We start from the raw sequence: 20,054 nt of genomic DNA, 5'->3' as shown, positions 1-20,054 counted from the left end.
CCGATCTACCCCGGATTGTTGTGAGTATAATTTTATTTACAGATACCCCGTGGATTCTACGTGGAGAAGGGGACCAACACTTCGTGTCAACATAGGTAAGTATGTGTGTATGTCGGTGTGCATGTATGTAATAAAGTTATACTGTCACGGTGTGTGTGTACTGTTTTTATTTGGGTATTTTTTTTAGTAGAACTACAGGTACCAGCGGGCCCGTTTCCCCCCCTGCATGCTGGTACTTGTGGTTCTCCAAGTACCAGCTTGTGGGGAGGCTTGCTGGGACTTATAGTTCTGCTACAAACAATATTATTTTTTTCTGACACATGGCTATTAGCCCCCCCATCTGCCGCCCTTGGATGGGGGGACAGCCTTGGGCTTCACCCCTGGCCCTTGGGTGGCTGGAGGGGGGGACCCCTTGATTTAAGGGGTCCCCACTCCTCCAGGGTACCCCGGCCAGGGCTGACTAGTTAGTGATTAAATGCCACGGCCGCAGGGACCGATATAAAACTCCCCCGGCTGTGGCATTATCTCTCTGACTAGTGGTGCCCGGTGCTGGTGTTAAAAATACGGGGGACCCCTACGTGTTTTGTCCCCCGTAGTTTTGGCACCAGGATTGGACGCATAGCCCGGTGCTGGTTGTTAAAATACGGGTGATCTCATGTCATCCCCCCCCCCCCCCCCCCCCGTATTTTTACAATCAGGATCGGCTCAAAGAGCCCGAGGCTGGCTATGCTTAGGATGGGGGACCCCACACAATTTTTTAAGGGTTTTTAACCCATTCTCACCCCTTCCCACCCCTTCCCACATGCTCTGATCTCTCCATATTATTTTAGTCGGTAGAAAAAAAAATATTCTTTTAAAAAATATATTAAATAATACTTGTGGCTCCTAAATAGACAAACCAAGTAGATAATCCCTTCTAATATAAATAGATATGCTATTAGCAATCAAAAAAACACAAAAAAAAAATCATGTTTTTAACATTTTTTTATTAGATCACGCCAGCAAAATGAGGCGGAATGAAATTGACGAAATGACTGTTGAAAAGCACTGTTGTCAAATCGACATTATTCAATTGAATATACTTTTGTCGAAAAACCGCATTTTTACCATTGCAGACATGTCGAATTTGAAAAATGTCGAATTGCAAAAAGTCGAATCTGAAACGGCAGGTTTTTTGACGAAAAGTACTGTATTGCATTGTCGAATCCAATTCGACAGGTTTTTTTTGTCGAAAATGCCCCGTTTGTCGACATTTGCGATACTTCGACCGCAATTGCATATACCCCATAGTGATTATACCTGTCTGGAGCTGTTGTGTATAGAATTCCAGTAATTAGGTTCTGGTTGTGGAACCATTATGGCTCTGCAGGCAGGGGTGTCGCACAATCACCAGGTCCCATAGGAAATGTTGGAAGAGAAAAAGTATGTCACTATGTTTCCCATAGAGGCCCTCGTTTCTGCCATATTGGGTGTGGTATCATTCGTTCAAACCATAATGTTGACTAGGACATTAGGTCGGCCAATATATTGAAATTCACTTAGCTTGACATGGTTAAAATGTACACACGAGTGATAACATGTTGACACCAGAACGTTGAATTTTTTTTTGCTAAGTTTAGCCTAAATGGTATTGTGTATGGATTGATACAATTCACAGCCACTAGAATAATTTTATTAATATTAAAAAAACAAAGAGGGGCGTGGTCTAGCCAGGAAACCAGCAAGACACATATATCCTGAGCTCCTGCAATATCCTGTATAATATAAGGTATTATATCCTACACGTGCCCTATACCATATCATACAGTGTTTATCCTGTGGGCACTCTCTGGATCACATTGGTTGGTGCTGTGAAGCCGGTGGTGGGAGAAATACCTTTCTGCAGGCTGCTGCCTATACCACCTACCAAGCCGCGGACTAAATTTCTCACAACACATGACAGCCGAGCTTCTGATCTAGATTGCGGGCTTTTGAGGCTGCGTACTGCTTGGGAGCCACATCCGGAGGTGAGCCATACCCATATCCTGCTTTATCTGGCCATCATTTTCCTGCACTAATGTCCTCACAGCCCCGGTGGGAAGCAGAAAACTCTGGGTGACTTGTTCCCTTATTACTTTCCGACGGCCATCTTGGAAACAGCATGCATAGGCTTTTCAGTGGAGATGCTTTGAAAAGGTCTGTACTTTATCCCTAATATTTGTACGCGGCATCTTGGTCTCACCCATAGTTCCAGTCACTCCTGAATTTGGTGGTGTGCTAGCCACCGCCATTTTGCTGTGGTTCACCATTACGTAGACTGGTCTGCTTTACATACTGTGCTGTTCTCCTGCTGCGGATCTTATATTGGAACCATGGATATCTCCCTATAGAGAATACTCCAGGCTATTCATGCCGCTGCTCAACGGCTCCTTAACAAATTTACTGCCACATATTTGGCTACCCCCTCTTCTTGTCTACCTGAGCAATGTATTGGAGGAAATGCTGAGGATCCGACTCTAAACTATAATACTACCATTCCTATTGCCCCTGAGGCCGATTATACTATGGACTTGAGTCTACTGGTGGTTCCGCCCAAATCAGAGATTTCGTGGTTCGTCAAACCTGGATGTTGTTCTGATGCCGATGTTCCCTCATTTGTTCCTTCTATGTCTCTGTTGAAGATCGTACGACCCCGGGACTTACCATTTATGTTTGCCGGATGCTTTATTGTTTATTCACGATCACCCTGGGATGGACCTGGTTTTATATTTTTGCTCTGTTGGGGAGCAGAACTTTGGCCAGACTAATGACTATTGATACACCACCTTCGTATTGGAGATGCCTCATCCATCTCTGGATACCCCCTTTTCTCTAACGTCCTAGTGGATGCTGGGGACTCCGTCAGGACCATGGGGAATAGCGGCTCCGCAGGAGACAGGGCACAAAAAGTAAGCTTTTAGGATCACATGGTGTGTACTGGCTCCTCCCCCTATGACCCTCCTCCAAGCCTCAGTTAGGTTTTTGTGCCCGTCCGAGCAGGGTGCAATCTAGGTGGCTCTCATAAAGAGCTGCTTAGAAAAAGTTTTTTAGGTTTCTTATTTTCAGTGAGTCCTGCTGGCAACAGGCTCACTGCTACGAGGGACTTAGGGGAGAGAAGTGAACTCACCTGCGTGCAGGATGGATTTGCTTCTTAGGCTACTGGACACCATTAGCTCCAGAGGGATCGAACACAGGCCCAGCCATGGAGTCCGGTCCCGGAGCCGTGCCGCCGACCCCCCTTGCAGATGCCGAAGTTGAAGAGGTCCAGAGGTCCGGAAACAGGCGGCAGAAGACTTTCAGTCTTCATAAGGTAGCGCACAGCACTGCAGCTGTGCGCCATTGTTGTCGGCACACTTCACACCAGCGGTCACTGAGGGTGCAGGGCGCTGGGGGGGGCGCCCTGGGCAGCAATGTATAATACCTTTTTCTATGGCTAAAATACATCACATATAGCCCTTGAGGCTATATGGATGTATTTAACCCCTGCCATATATCGCAAACTCCGGGAGAAGAGCCCGCCGTTTTAGGGGGCGGGGCCTATTCTCCTCAGCACACAGCGCCATTTTCCTGCTCAGCTCCGCTGTGAGGAAGGCTCCCAGGACTCTCCCCTGCACTGCACTACAGAAACAGGGTAAAACAGAGAAGGGGGGCATATTTTGGCGATATTTTTATATATTAAGCGCATATAACAGAAACAACACCTTTTAGGGTTGTTTATATACATTTTTATAGCGCTTTGGTGTGTGCTGGCAAACTCTCCCTCTGTCTCCCCAAAGGGCTAGTGGGGTCCTGTCTTCGATAAGAGCATTCCCTGTGTGTCTGCTGTGTGTCGGTTCGTGTGTGTCGACATGTATGAGGACGATGTTGGTGTGGAGGCGGAGCAATTGCCGGTAATGGTGATGTCACCCCCTAGGGAGTCGACACCGGAATGGATGGCTTTAATTATGGAATTACGTGATAATGTTAGCACGCTGCAAAGTCAGTTGACGACATGAGACGGCCGGAAAACCAGTTAGTACCTGTCCAGGCGTCTCAGGCACCGTCAGGGGCTGTAAAACGTCCCTTACCTCAGTCAGTCGACACAGGTACCGACACAGATGAATCTAGTGTCGACGGTGAAGAAAGAAACGTATTTTCCAATAGGGCCACACGTTATATGATCACGGCAATGAAGGAGGCTTTGCATATCTCTGATACTGCAGGTACCTCAAAGGGGGGTATTATGTGGGGTGTGAAAAAACTACCTATAGCTTTTCCAGAATCAGAGGAATTGAATGACGTGTGTGATGAAGCGTGGGTTAACCCCGATAGAAAACTGCTAATTTCAAAGAAGTTATTGGCATTATACCCTTTCCCACCAGAGGTTAGGGCGCGCTGGGAAACACCCCCTAGGGTGGATAAGGCGCTCACACGCTTATCAAAACAAGTGGCGTTACCGTCTCCTGATACGGCCGCCCTCAAGGATCCAGCTGATAGGAGGCTGGAAACTACCATGAAGAGTATATACACACATACTGGTGTTATACTGCGACCAGCAATAGCCTCAGCCTGGATGTGCAGTGCTGGGGTGGTGTGGTCGGATTCCCTGACTGAAAATATTGATACCCTGGATAGGGACAGTATTTTATTGACTATAGAGCAATTAAAGGATGCTTTTCTTTATATGCGAGATGCTCAGAGGGATATTTGCACTCTGGCATCGAGAGTAAGTGCGATGTCCATATCTGCCAGAAGAAGTTTATGGACGCGACAGTGGTCAGGTGATGCGGATTCCAAACGGCATATGGAAGTATTGCCGTATAAAGGAGAGGAATTATTTGGGGTCGGTCTATCGGATCTGGTGGCCACGGCAACAGCCGGAAAATCCACTTTTTTACCTCAGGTCACCTCCCAACAGAAAAAGACACCGTCTTTTCAGCCGCAGTCCTTTCGTTCCTATAAGAACAAGCGGGCAAAAGGACAGTCATATTTGCCCAGAGGCAAAGGAAGGGGTAAGAGGGTGCAGCAAGCAACTACTTCCCACGAACAGAAGCCCTCCCCGGCTTCTACAAAGCCCTCAGCATGACGCTGGGGCTGTGCAAGCGGACTCAGGGGCGGTGGGGGGTCGACTAAAGATTTTCAGCACACAGTGGGCGCGCTCACAGGTGGACCCTTGGATCCTGCAGGTAGTATCTCAGGGTTACAAGTTGGAATTCGAAAAGTCTCCCCCTCGCCGGTTCCTAAAGTCTGCTTTACCAACGTCTCCCTCAGAAAGGGCGACGGTATTGGAAGCCATTCACAAGCTGTATTCTCAGCAGGTGATAGTCAAGGTACCCCTCCTACAACAGGGAAAGGGGTATTATTCCACACTATTTGTGGTACCGAAGCCGGACGGTTCGGTAAGACCTATTCTAAATCTGAAATCCTTGAACCTGTACATACAGAAATTCAAGTTCAAGATGGAGTCACTCAGAGCAGTGATAGCGAATCTGGAAGAAGGGGACTTCATGGTGTCCCTGGACATAAAAGATGCTTATCTGCATGTCCCAATTTACCCTTCACACCAAGGGTATCTCAGGTTCGTGATACAAAACTGTCATTATCAGTTTCAAACGCTGCCGTTTGGTTTGTCCACGGCACCTCGGGTCTTTACCAAGGTAATGGCCGAAATGATGGTTCTTCTACGAAGAAAAGGCGTATTAATTATCCCTTACTTGGACGATCTCCTGATAAGGGCAAGGTCCAGAGAACAGCTGGAAGTCGGAGTAGCACTAACCCAAGTAGTGCTTCAACAACACGGGTGGATTCTGAATCTTCCAAAATCTCAATTGACCCCGACGACACGTCTGCTGTTCCTGGGAATGATTCTGGACACTGTTCAGAAAAAGGTTTTTCTCCCGGAGGAGAAAGCCAAGGAGTTATCCGAACTTGTCAGGAACCTCCTAAAACCAGGAAATGTGTCAGTACATCAATGCACAAGAGTCCTGGGAAAGATGGTGGCTTCTTACGAAGCAATTCCATTCGGCAGATTCCACGCACGAATATTTCAGTGGGATCTGCTGGACAAATGGTCCGGATCGCATCTGCACATGCATCAGCGGATAACACTGTCACCAAGAACAAGGGTGTCTCTTCTGTGGTGGTTGCAGAGTGCCCATCTGTTAGAGGGCCGCAGATTCGGCATACAGGACTGGGTCCTGGTGACTACGGATGCCAGCCTACGAGGCTGGGGAGCAGTCACACAGGGAAGAAACTTCCAGGGCGTGTGGTCAAACCTGGAGACGTCTCTTCACATAAATATACTGGAGCTAAGAGCGATTTACAATGCTCTAAGCCTGGCAAAACCGCTGCTTCAGGGTCAGCCGGTGTTGATCCAGTCGGACAACATCACGGCAGTCGCCCACGTAAACAGACAGGGCGGCACGAGAAGCAGAAGAGCAATGACAGAAGCTGCAAGGATTCTTCGCTGGGCGGAAAATCATGTCATAGCACTGTCAGCAGTGTTCATTCCGGGAGTGGACAACTGGGAAGCAGACTTCCTCAGCAGACACGACCTCCACCCGGGAGAGTGGGGACTTCATCCAGAAGTCTTCCACATGATTGTGAACCGTTGGGAAAAACCAAAGGTGGACATGATGGCGTCCCGCCTCAACAAGAAACTGGACAGATATTGCGCCAGGTCAAGAGACCCTCAGGCAATAGCTGTGGACGCTCTGGTAACACCGTGGGTGTACCAGTCCGTGTATGTGTTTCCTCCTCTGCCTCTCATACCAAAGGTACTGAGAATTATACGGCTACGGGGAGTAAGAACAATACTCGTGGCTCCGGATTGGCCGAGAAGGACTTGGTACCCGGAACTTCAAGAGATGCTCACGGAAGAGCCGTGGCCTCTACCGTTAAGAAGGGATCTGCTTCAGCAGGGACCTTGTATGTTCCAAGACTTACCGCGACTGCGTTTGACGGCATGGCGGTTGAACGCCGGATTCTAAAAGAAAAGGGCATTCCAGAGGAAGTTATTCCTACCTTGATTAAAGCCAGGAAGGAAGTGACCGCACAACATTATCACCGCATTTGGAGAAAATATGTTGCGTGGTGTGAGGCCAAGAAGGCCCCAACGGAGGAATTTCAATTGGGTCGATTCCTACATTTCCTGCAGGCAGGATTGTCTATGGGCCTCAAATTGGGGTCTATTAAGGTTCAAATTTCGGCCTTATCGATTTTCTTCCAGAAAGAATTGGCTTCAGTGCCTGAAGTACAAACCTTTGTCAAAGGTGTACTACATATACAGCCCCCGATTGTGCCTCCAGTGGCACCGTGGGATCTCAACGTAGTTTTGGATTTTCTCAAATCCCATTGGTTTGAGCCGCTCAAATCGGTAGATTTGAAGTATCTTACATGGAAAGTAACCATGCTACTGGCCCTGGCTTCAGCCAGGAGAGTATCAGAGTTGGCGGCTTTATCGTACAAAAGCCCATATCTGATTTTCCATTCGGACAGGGCAGAACTGCGGACGCGTCCTCAGTTTCTGCCTAAGGTGGTTTCGGCTTTTCACTTGAACCAGCCTATTGTGGTGCCTGCGGCTACTAGCGACTTGGAGGACTCCAAGTTGCTGGACGTTGTCAGAGCATTGAAAATATATATTTCAAGGACGGCTGGAGTCAGAAAATCTGACTCGCTGTTTATCCTGTATGCACCCAACAAGATGGGTGCTCCTGCGTCTAAGCAGACGATTGCTCGTTGGATCTGTAGCACAATCCAACTTGCACATTCTGTGGCAGGCCTGCCACAGCCTAAATCTGTAAATGCCCACTCCACAAGGAAGGTGGGCTCATCTTGGGCGGCTGCCCGAGGGGTCTCGGCATTACAACTTTGCCGAGCAGCTACGTGGTCAGGGGAGAACACGTTTGTAAAATTTTACAAATTTGATACTCTGGCTAAGGAGGACCTGGAGTTCTCTCATTCGGTGCTGCAGAGTCATCCGCACTCTCCCGCCCGTTTGGGAGCTTTGGTATAATCCCCATGGTCCTGACGGAGTCCCCAGCATCCACTAGGACGTTAGAGAAAATAAGAATTTACTTACCGATAATTCTATTTCTCATAGTCCGTAGTGGATGCTGGGTGCCCATCCCAAGTGCGGATTGTCTGCAATACTTGTACATAGTTATTGTTACAAAAATCGGGTTATTATTGTTGTGAGCCATCTTTTCAGAGGCTTCTTCGTTGTTATCATACTGTTAACTGGGTTCAAATCACAAGTTGTACGGTGTGATTGGTGTGGCTGGTATGAGTCTTACCCGGGATTCAAGATCCTTCCTTATTGTGTACGCTCGTCCGGGCACAGTACCTAACTGAGGCTTGGAGGAGGGTCATAGGGGGAGGAGCCAGTACACACCATGTGATCCTAAAAGCTTACTTTTTGTGCCCTGTCTCCTGCGGAGCCGCTGTTCCCCATGGTCCTGACGGAGTCCCCAGCATCCACTACGGACTATGAGAAATAGAATTATCGGTAAGTAAATTCTTATTTTTTTCCCCTTCTGATTGCTGTGGTATATATGTATATATATATATTCTGTTTTTTTCTTTTAATAAAGTACTGTTTACCTTTATTTGAAGGGTCTACATATCCGATTTCTTATTCTCATTTATGCCTACTGTATGATATTTATTTTTTGTCTGAAGCAATAAGCAGAGTTATGTTTACTCTTGCTTTGGGTTCTTCAGTACACATTGATTCAACATATTCTAATATCTGTTAGGCTATTTGTATGTCAGACTGATGTCAAGTACTATGTGGGGAGGAACTTTGTCCTTTATTATGAGACCGTTGAACCTATCCTAGTTGGAGCCATTAGTATTTTGCCCCTGTCAGTTATTTCTTTTAATATCCTTCATTGAGGGAAGAGGGTGGGAGGTGTTTAGATAGATAGTGTAGTTAGTGGGGGAAGGGGTTACTTTTTTTGGGATCCAAGTATACCTAGGTTGGGGGTAGGTTATACAGGGTGGTGGGGTTATGGGGAGGTTTGCTTTGGGTAGAATTTTTTATTTTGGTTAGTCTCATGTTTGTCCAGACACTTGTTATCTGGTTTCTAATATTTATTTTTTTCTTTTATAATGGCGTGGTTTTTCTTTTTTCTTAATTTACATTTAAACTCCTCTTTGGAAACTGGAAGAGCCCGAATGGCGCCTTCGGGTGATCGAGTTACCATACTTCTGCGATAACGTTATTATATTATTCATAATTATGAATCCTTATTATATATGTACCTTGCTATTATTGTTCTACTGTACGTGATATTATTGTTCTACTGTACGTGATATTTGCTAAATATGTCTGTCACATTATTATTGTTTATGTTGGGGTGTTTCCTTTTTTTTTAATGAAAAGCAATAAAAACTACATAATTGAAATATTAAAAAACAAAACTTGGCTGGAGATGCCCTTTAAATAAACACAAATTTAAGTTTGATATTTTCATTTCCCTTTTCAAGTAGATTAAAAAGCCATAATTTTAGTGTAATCGCTTTTGATGAAGTGCTAATTTGCCAGCAGCAGGGTGTCTGCGTCCCCCTAATTACCCTCTGCTGCATGAACCAAACAACCTGGCTAAAGCATTAGGTGCTGAGGTGTTTATTTTAACATAGGGAAACATTTATCACCCGCGCCTTGTCCTATGCCTTACATTCTATCTCTCACAACCAGTACCCCGTACGCATTCGACACGGCTTGTAAAAAGCAGTAATCCTGGATATTTTGCAGGAATTCTCAAATGAAGCATTTTTCCTTTTTAAATTGAACGTGGAGTTGTTTTCCTTGTAGGCTTTTATTAAATCCAAAGTTTTACTTTTCATGCTGTGCAAATATATCGAGTGGAGATAAACACTTTAATAAAATGTCAAAAATCTGTTTTTTGTCTTTTAAAATAATTTTATTTTTTATTAATTTGTATTTTTTTTTTACATAAAAATTACATGTTATAAAAATTGTACCTCGTACCTTATTTTAGCCCCTGATAAATCTGTCATAAGCAACATTTGTGCAGTATTTTCTATATACCCAGTATGTAAGTGTTCTGTTTTCCTGACTTCGCAGTACATTACTGCCTAACCATTTCATGCACTGGCTCTTACCCACCTCGTTACAGGAGGTGCAGGAATACAGTCATCCTCTGCAGGGTCTGCTAACAGCTGATTATCGATGGCAGTCCTTCACTCGATGCAAGTAACTGGCATCTGATACAGCAATCATATTCCGCTATTAGCTAATATTATAATATTGTTTTTCCTTTTTTAACTACTGCAAGACGTGATAGACATTTTCCAGATACACATATGAATAAAACATTTAACATGTTAAATGTTTGGAGACATATATAGATTTATTTAGAATTTAATTATGTAGCGATACAGTATATTATATATTGTAATGTTTTCTGCTGTGTGAAACAAAGCAATGTTTGTCATGCATAAATGTAAATAATGAAATGCAACTTAAGATTTAACAAAACCTTTCATGAATTAACCAATCAAATGATTCAGTATCACTCTTCGGGGTTTATATATTAAAAGTACATTTTTGGGTCGCTGTTGACCGATTTTTGATAGATTTTGTGTTCCAGGGTCTCAATCACACATTTACTAATAGATGATTTTTAAAAAAAATCCTTTAAAGAAAAAAAATATGTCAAAAATCATCTGTTAGTAAATATGGTATTTAGGGGTATATTTACTAAAAATCCATCTTGGTTGATGTTTGGTCAATTTTTTTATTTCCGGGTCTAAATTCCACATTTATTTACAGATTTTTGAATTTTTTTAAACAATGTTAAAAATCATGTTTGTAAATGTGTGATTGAGACCGTTAAAATCAACTTTTAGTAAATATATCCCTTGGTTTCACAGGTATTCTAAATTTGATGTGTTGGTTTTTCACCTATTGTTTCCGATAGTCTTCCCTTATACCTGCTTAGATTGTAAGCTTTCCGTGATAGGGACTTCCTTCTGTTTTTCTTATTTCTTGAGGCAACTCATTGTACCAAAATTGCTGGCTTTGTTTGAAAGAAAATGTTATTGAGATGAAGGGATATATGAATAGATTCTAAAAAGGTGGAGGTGTTGCCCAGAGGGTGATCGGGCTCTAGGTTGCCCTTAATTAGGTTGACCACGAATGGTTGACATGGGCATTAGGTTGACATGGGCATTAGGTTGACAGGTTCATATGGTCGACACCAATATGGTTGACACAGTTTCTTGTTTTTTGTTTCAGCCTTTTACATACTTTACCATCCACATGGACTATGATTTGGAATAGTAACCTTGCCCGCAGCGCGAACCATGCATGGGGACGCATTACACTAATTGTGGTTCCCTGTACTCTTACGAAGAAAACGACACCAAAAAATAATGTAACTTTTTTGACCATTTGCACTTTTGACCTTTCAGATGTCGACCTTTGCAAAGTCGACCAGTAGTGGTTGGCCTTATAATGGTCAATGCAGTGATCCATACCCGCCCAGAGCAATCCAAAAAATTCCAGCTATCATTTTCTATTATGTACAAGATAATTGATAGCTAGAAGCTGATTGGTTGCTACGTACAACTGCTCTGCTTTTCCTTTTATAGCAATTTTAGCAAGTCTAACCCATAGAAAAAGAGTGTGGCAGCAGGAGGGGTGGTCCGAGTGGCAAGTGCAGGAGGCTGGACAATGTGATTTGCATCGTTATATGGTAATCATGGCACAGAGTGGTCAGGGCAAATCGCACCATTGTAATCACATCCATTTCATACCTAGGTAATTGTGCGTTGTGTAATTAGTGAGTTTGCCAGATATATCGGAGGAGTAGCCAAGTATACCCTGCAGTGCCATGTTGCTGCTGACTGATCTCTTGCTCACAAAGAGTTTCTGTGAGAAGGCCAACTAGTCCTGGGAAAATGGTTACAAAGAGCAGGTCTGAGGCACCGGGGACCAGGAAATAGCTCCAGCTGGTAACGCAGCTTTAAAGAACTAAATGTGTCCTTTACGGTTGGAATCCGCTACCTCATTGCGTCCCACTGAGATTTTAGTTACAGTAACATAAATGGTAGCTGTATATGGCAATGATTAATGCAGCATTGTACAGTAATATACAGTTGGAATACAAGTGCTCTCATTTGCCAAATATTGGAAATAAATGATACGGTAGCTTCTGTTTTTACTACTTAATCCTCCATAAGAAAATGAGTGTGGTCATATGGTGGTGGGAGTCCTGGATGTAATGGGGACATCTGTGCTGGTATAAATAAGCCCATCTCTCGCTTTCTGTCACACTCCCTTTCGGAAACAGTGTTGCCCCATTAAGCCCACACATGCCGCTCTGTGCCCACCTTCTCCCGAATGAATCTTCATTACTGGCATGCTGTGCACTTGCAGCTTCTGTTTGTCTTATGTCAGCTCAGCTACTGTGCTTGGTGGGATTTACAGAGATTTTTCTCTAAGACTACTGTTCTCGATCATGTAGATTTATGGAATCTTATATAACATATATTTATTATATCATATATTGATATAATGGTTTATGTATTTTATATCTGCAAATATATTATAATAGGCTTACAAATAGGTGGGCTCATAACAAAAGGGGTGATGTTTAGTACTGGTCCAATCACACAATATGTAATGCGTGGACGTTCCTATTTTCATACCTGTGATTGGCTCAGATTAAAGGAGCTATATCTCTACTGTCCAGGAAATATTTCCAGGCAAAGCCTAAATATACTTTACAGAGATATATAATCCTGGCTCATTGAACATATAAGTACTATACTTTGACTACAAGTCAGTTGTCCCAACTTGCAGAGCCTTATATAATATATGCAGATTTCATGTATAACTTTAGTGATTCCGAAAATGAGTTCAAGACTTGGAATACCAGCTCTATTTTGTCTAGTACATTTATTATAGGTGATACAAATTACAAGATAAGATAACACAATGATAATAAATCTTATAATTTATCTAAACTTCCTTAACCATGGTACATACATAAAACACAAACAGTTTTACAAACTTAAACAATTAATACACATACTATACACTTGCAAGAATATGTGAGGGCATAATTCATAGCTACCGTCTTAGGATCCTGACTCCCTCTGGACTTTGTTCCTTCCTCCTCTCCTTCTAACTCTCTATCTATCAGACTGCCCCTTATATCCTATATTCTACCAATTCAAAACTAGTATATGCCCACAGTTTCCAATGGAGTACATAATTATAGGTTTTGACAGATTCCAAAGTGTAATAAAACGTTCTCTGCTAACTCCGTCCCACGGTGGTGAGCATGTAGAGAATTTTGGGATCATAAAGTTTGGTATTCCTTTATCCATCAGAGATCTACCTTTGTATGGATGTGTAAACGATCTATTTCGCCTAGGCCCTAGGGTGTTAGCATAAATGATTGTGACCTGTTTATAGTGCGTTTGATCCTATATTATCATTGCCTCTGGCCAGCAGTATAACTGGACAATAGGCCAGCTGGTTGATGTACTCTCTAAAGGTATGAAGATCTTTGATTGTGAATTCCAATGTACCCTGTTCATACCAGTAACTGTTTGCATATTATGAGACCTGAGCTAGGTGACCTATTGACTTTATCCACCAAGTTATGATTATTTATTTGCTGTGTGTGAATCAAGTATACAGTATACATATATCTACATATCATGTAAACTTTGATTTAATTGTACTTGGTATAGCGCAGATCAGACGTTAATCCTTTGATTAATACAGATATGAATAATGGCATGGAAGGGATGAATTTGTGTAATGCTCAATGTATTGTGTATTCTGGCTATATGGCTTACACAGAGAAAACCTGTCTCTTACATAATGACCCATAATCTTGCAGTAAAACACACAGAAATACATGCTACTAAATTCTCAAAACATAAGACTAATACATTCAAACCTATTTAAGTTATACCTTACAATAATATATATATACACACACTCTTAACTGGTTAAAATCACATTGGGTAATAAATCATATTATTTAATTTACATAATTTGTTCTAACTTTGGTACCTACTAAATTATATTGTTATGTAATGGTCTATATGGCAACAGTCGCCCCCTTGTGGCCGTGAGAATTGATGATGATGGCCACACATACATTAACATAATAATTGCTTATATCTTGCATCTACCAGTTTTTCTAGCTTACTGCGTTCCTGCCTTATAAGGCGCTTAAGCCACAATATCAGTGAAATTAAAATGATTAGCAAGATTGTTTGACCGATCAGCAAGCCCTTTAAACCAATCTCCAGCCAGGTGTTTGTCATGGTTATTTCAAAATCTCCATCATGCAGTAATTTATTTAGTGTGGCATCTGCCTTCTCAACCATGTTATTAATTTGAACTATGTGTGTGTCTTTCCTATCCAGGAGTTTCTGTAAATCTAAGGTTAAACTATCTATGTGTATGTTGAACACAGGTATATATTCTCCAAGGTTTGAGATTTCTGGTTCACTATCTATATTTATGTCCTCTTCATAAACGGGGATTGGGGTGATAACCGTCTGACCAATGGTGGTATACTCATGTGGGCTAAAGCAGAAATTTGGGTTTGGCACTGGACATGACTTTTCCCCATACAAGAACTCTCCGTGATTTGTGACTATGCAGTACTGTCCATTCATGTTGTATGTAACCTTCACCGCTGGAGTTCTCCATTTTGTTAGCTGCACTGGACAAGCAATGTCTCTGGCTGTATAGCTGGTTGATGTATTTGGCTTTGCACTGTGTTCAGGTCCTCCCATATCCATATCTTTGCTGGGAATGGTGGCAAGTTCATTTATATCTGTGATTAGGGTACTTGGTTTACTTGATTCTAGGCCGCAGATTGGCGTCTCAATTTCGAAAACATTGCAGCGACACAAGTATTGGTTTCCCTTGACTGCACAGCAAGCAGTATGTGGAACTTTCCAGATGTCGTCGACTCGGACCAGTAGTTCTGGTAGGTCCAGCCGCTCTTTGTAAATGTCCTTTTCCAAATATCCAATGGAGTGAACTGTAGACAGTTTGTCAAATAAAGACTTGCTTGGGTCGAACACAGGTAGAGAAATGGTAAAGGAGACATATAGGATATCGCTGACTGCACAAGGTTGCTGCTTGTTGTAACAACGGGGTGAACCTCTATTTGGGTGGGGGGTCACAGTGCCTAAATTCCTAATTGTGGAGATGGGCAGAGGTCTGCAACCATCTCTTGGGGTATTTTCCCCATGCCCAATGTCAGATTGCGAGCAATACCAATTGGTCAGGTCATTATCTCTTAAAATGTCAGGTATTCTACCAGATTGTAGGTCTCTAATTACATGTGTGATTGCGTTGAGGACATAATTACCATATGCAGTGCATATTATTTCTTTCCCCACCTGATTTTGTCTGGCTTCTCTATTGTTCAGTTCAATGATTTCGTTTATCTTGGCTTGGGTCTCTGAAAACAATCTTGCTATATCATGCATGTTATAAACAGTAAATTTTTCTTCACTGGCCAGACCCTCAATGCCCTGCAGGACAGGCTTCAAAACATATTGCCCCTCTTTCTGCTCAAAATTGCCTATGTGTCTGCGGATGACTTCCAAATCCGCCCTATTCCAAATTGACATCCCGGAACCAAACAGTCCAGGGATGGATCCAATGATCCCATCTAAGCTTTGTAATTTCCTGGATCTAAAAATACCTTTTTGGTTAGGGGTTGCCTGTCCTGTGTATGGGTCTTGAGTTCTGCTCTGGTGAGAAGCAACAATATCTACTAGTAATGAAGCATAGAATAAAGAAACATTACTATTTACACAATAACCAAATTCTGCCATATTCCATTTTGATAGATTTAGGACTACTGGTACATGTATATATTGTACATTGTTTATCAAGGAACCAGGAATGGAGGTGGCAGTAAGGCCACTTGTGGGTCCTTCACTTGTTGGTGGGCACTCAGCTGTTTTAGTAGATGGCAGTGATTTAGCCTTTGTTGTGGTACTTGGGGGAGTAGGGTCTCTTTTCTGGGACACATTCAGTGTGATGCTCCCAGGAACATAAGTCCTCTTTACTGTGGGTGGATTCCCATACATGGGAATGGGGATGATAAAACCATATATCCAGGTTCCTGTGTCTGTAGGGTTTGCATGGCTAAGCAATAGTGATCCATTTGGAAAAACATGTATTCTACCCATGTAATGTGGTGAGTTTCCTGCGTTTCCATTATCCCAGGTTTTAATTTCTTTGTCTGCTGGGCCCCACCAGGATACCTGTTTCCCTGTTGTGCCTTGTACTGACACTGGAAGGAGGATGGATTCTCCCTCTTTACAGTGAATCGGATTGGCTTCCACTCTAATTGAAATGTTGACCTCACTGGTACACTGGATCTGGAGGCTCACCACGAAGGACAGGACCAAAGTCGGGATTCTCATTTTTCTGTAAAACCAAAACAAAACAAAATAAAATTATAAGAAAGAAAGAGAGATGCGCTACTCAGTTGACCCTTCTCCTTTGTACAGTTTAATCTGATTGGCATGTACCCATTTGTCCTGCACTTTCTTTGCATCGTTGATTCTTAATTTGTATACTGAGGGACTCAGTCTGTCCACTATTGAAAATGGTCCTCTCCATTTCTTGCCCAGACCATGGTCTGTGGGTCGGAGTTCTAGAAACATGACCCTTTCTCCAACTTCCCAACAATTTTCTCTTACACCTTTGTCAAAATAAGCCTTTGCTTTTCTCTGTGCTTTCCCTAAATGCTGTGCTGCAAACAGATGAACCTCTGTGAGTGCTTTTTGCAGTTTTGTAAGGTACTGATCCATTGACAGTCTATCAATAGTAGGGGTGTGTAGATCTATCCAAAGGTGCTCTGGCAATCTCATTTGCCTGCCTGTCATTAATTCAAAGGGGGTCAATCGGGTCGCTGATGAAGGTGTGGCCCTTATTGCCATTGCCACTAGGGGTAGCAAATTATCCCAGTTCTTACCATTTATGCCAACAAACTTTCTCAACATAGTTTTGATCTGTCTGTTGGCACGTTCCACCTGTCCAGAAGATTCAGGATGAAAAGGGACATGGAAGCTTTGTTTTATTCCCAGCATTTCCAGGCATGTTTGCATCACATTACCTGTGAAATGTGAACCTTGGTCTGATTCAACCGATGTTGGAAGGCCCCACCGTGTGAATATCTGATCAACCAGAATTTTTGCTGTGCTCAGGGCTGTGTTACTTTTAGAGGGAAAAATTTCTACCCATTTTGAAAATAGGTCAGTCACAACCAACACGTATTTGTTATTTTTAGCTGTGGCAGGCAGAGGGCCCATGTAATCAATTTGTAAGGCATTCCAGGGACCTTCCCTTCTCTGGATTCTCAGTGGAGCATTTATCTTTCTAGGTGCTGGGTTAACTTGGGCACATACCACACAGTTGTCACAGTATTGCTGTACATCTTTTACCATATCTGGCCACCAACCTATTGTTTTTAGTCTCTGCTGTGTCTTTTCTACACCCTGGTGTCCACCTGTGGGGAGGTCGTGTACAAGATATATCATTTCATTCCTGTACTCTTTTGGGACTACCCATGTTGTATCTTCCCCATTGTGGATAAGCATTTCCTTGTCCTCTGTTAGTGTTAGATTTGGTGTGTGTTTTGCCAATGTATTTCCCTCTGTTAAGTCCAACTCCTCATTCCTCAACTTTTGTATGATTTCTTTAATTTCAGGGTCCTGCATTTGGATCTCTGAAATGTCTGGTGCATTTATCATCTCTGGCCTTTTTGCCACTGCACATACAAGAGGGCACACTTTTGGCTCTGGGCTTGCTTTCGGTATCTGCCACAGCTCCCCCTCTTGTGCCCCTTGTTTGGCTAAAAGGTCAGACATTTCATTCTGTTCATGGTGTGGTGATGCAGGTGAATGCCCTTTGACTTTACAGACCCAGGGGACATGTGTTAGACTCTGTGCCAGGGAAACTATGTACTGGAGAAGGTCTGCATATTTAAGAGGGCTTCCATCAGATGAGGTATACTGATGAGTTTGCCAAAAGGGCAAAAATTCAGTAAGGGCATTACACACCCATGCTGAGTCCGAGTACAATGCGATTTCATGTTTGTGGTCTTGGAATAATTCAAGGGCATGTGCTACTGCTGCCAGCTCAGCGTACTGTGCAGACTTTACATCACAAGATCGAAAAACAGATTGTGGTGTGGTTTGGGGATGCATTATGTACAGACCAAAACCGGCATGGGGTGACCCATGTACATAAAAACATGAACCATCTGTAAAGATCTGGGTGGTTTGTTCAGGGGCTGTAGCCTCCTGTGGCATTGCTCTAAACAAATGTTTTGAATGGTCAGCTGGGAGTAAGTCACATGTGTGTGTCAGTCCCTGGTATATTAATCCATATGCACAGGTGGATGGACTGTTAGTTGCCTTCACTGTTATATCTCGATCCTGCAACAAAAGGGCCCAATGTGCTAACCTGGCATTAGAGACATTCCCATCTTTGATTCTGTCTGTGAGGAGGAACCTTGTTGGTGTGTGCGTGGAATGTAAGATGATAGGGTTCAGGCCTATCATGTATGTGAACTGTTTTACTGCCCAAAATGTGGCAAGAAGGTGTTTTTCACACACAGAGTATTTTAATTCCACTGGTGTCAGTAACTTTGATGCATAAGCTATGGGCCTTTGCTGTGCATGTATTTCCTGTGACAGGACTGCAGACATGGCTGTTTCTGTTGCTGCTGTCTCTAAGTGAAAGGGTAACTGTGGGTCTGGATTTGCAAGGGCAGGGGCACTAGCTAGTGCTTCTTTTAATGTTTCTACTGCCTTTGTGTGACTGGGGGTCCATTCCCATTTTATATCCTTTTTGAGGAGAGAATAGAGAGGTGCAGATATTTGTGAAAAATCAGAAATGAAGGACCTAGAGTAATTTACCAACCCCAGGAAGGATCTCAGTGTAGGTATGCTGACAGGAAGGGGTAAACGAAGGATGGTTTTTACCTTATCTGCCGATATTGTTCTCCCATCAGCCGTAACACTGATCCCCAGGAAGGAAACAGATTCCCGTAAAATCTGAGCTTTAGATGGGTTACACTTCAAACCTGCGTCTTTGAGGATGCCAAGGAGTTCTCCCAGTAGCTGAAGATGCTCTTCCTTTGTCTCTGTTGCTAGTAAGAGATCATCTACATACTGCAATAAATTCTTGTGGGAAGAAAAATCAGTTAAAATTTCTCTCATCGTAGTATGGAAAAATGATGGTGAATTATGGAAGCCCTGTGGAAGACATGTAAACGTGTATTGCTTTCCCAGAAATGTGAAGGCAAATTTGTATTGACACTCTTCAGATAGAGGCAGAGACCAAAACCCATTTGAAATATCTAAAACTGTGAACCATTTATGCTCTGGGCTTAACATTTTTAGAATGTCTGGCATTGACGCAACAGTGGGTGCGCAGCTAAGCGTAAGGCCATTAAGTTTGCGGTAGTCAATTGTGAGCCGCCAGGAACCATCCGGTTTCCGTACTGGCCATATTGGCGCATTGTTAGTGGATACACATGGTCTGATTACACGCTGCTCTAACAGAGAGTCAATTGTTTCTTGAATGAAGCTTATGGCCTCCTGTGGGAAATTGTACTGCTTCTGTGGGGGAGGGTCAAGACCACTGACTTCAATCACCTTGTTTACCTTCCCACAGTCATGTTTGTGTTTAGCAAAAGCATCCTGAAACTGTTCAAGTAATGGTAATACCAAATCTTTGTCAGGATGATCAACATTAGCCTTAAGCACATCATATTTCGCATTATTGGGTTTTACAGCAGCAATTACATGGGAATCTGGTATAATTACAACCTCAGGTGTTACATTAGGAGAACTCTGCAGAAGTAAAAGGTTAGTCAGATCCAATATACACCCATTAGGGATCATAAAGTCAGACCCTAATAAATTAGTTTCACTTGGCAGTGAGGCTAATGCACATGTGTGAATTGCAGATATATCTCCTATTTGTATTTGGAGAGGGTTTGACAGCACTGTATCTACCTTAT

The 20,054-nt window shown here is 43.0% G+C and overlaps 1 protein-coding gene across 5 annotated transcripts in view; it reads left to right on the top strand.

The window, feature by feature from the left end:
* The window catches only part of HLCS (holocarboxylase synthetase), a 316,341-nt gene that overhangs the window by 167,581 nt on the left and 128,706 nt on the right, over positions 1-20,054 (top strand). The window lies entirely within an intron of this gene.

The sequence above is a fragment of the Pseudophryne corroboree genome, chromosome 2, assembly GCF_028390025.1.
Source record: "Pseudophryne corroboree isolate aPseCor3 chromosome 2, aPseCor3.hap2, whole genome shotgun sequence".
Taxonomy (NCBI): domain Eukaryota; kingdom Metazoa; phylum Chordata; class Amphibia; order Anura; family Myobatrachidae; genus Pseudophryne; species Pseudophryne corroboree.
This window is presented reverse-complemented; position numbering and strand designations above follow the sequence as displayed.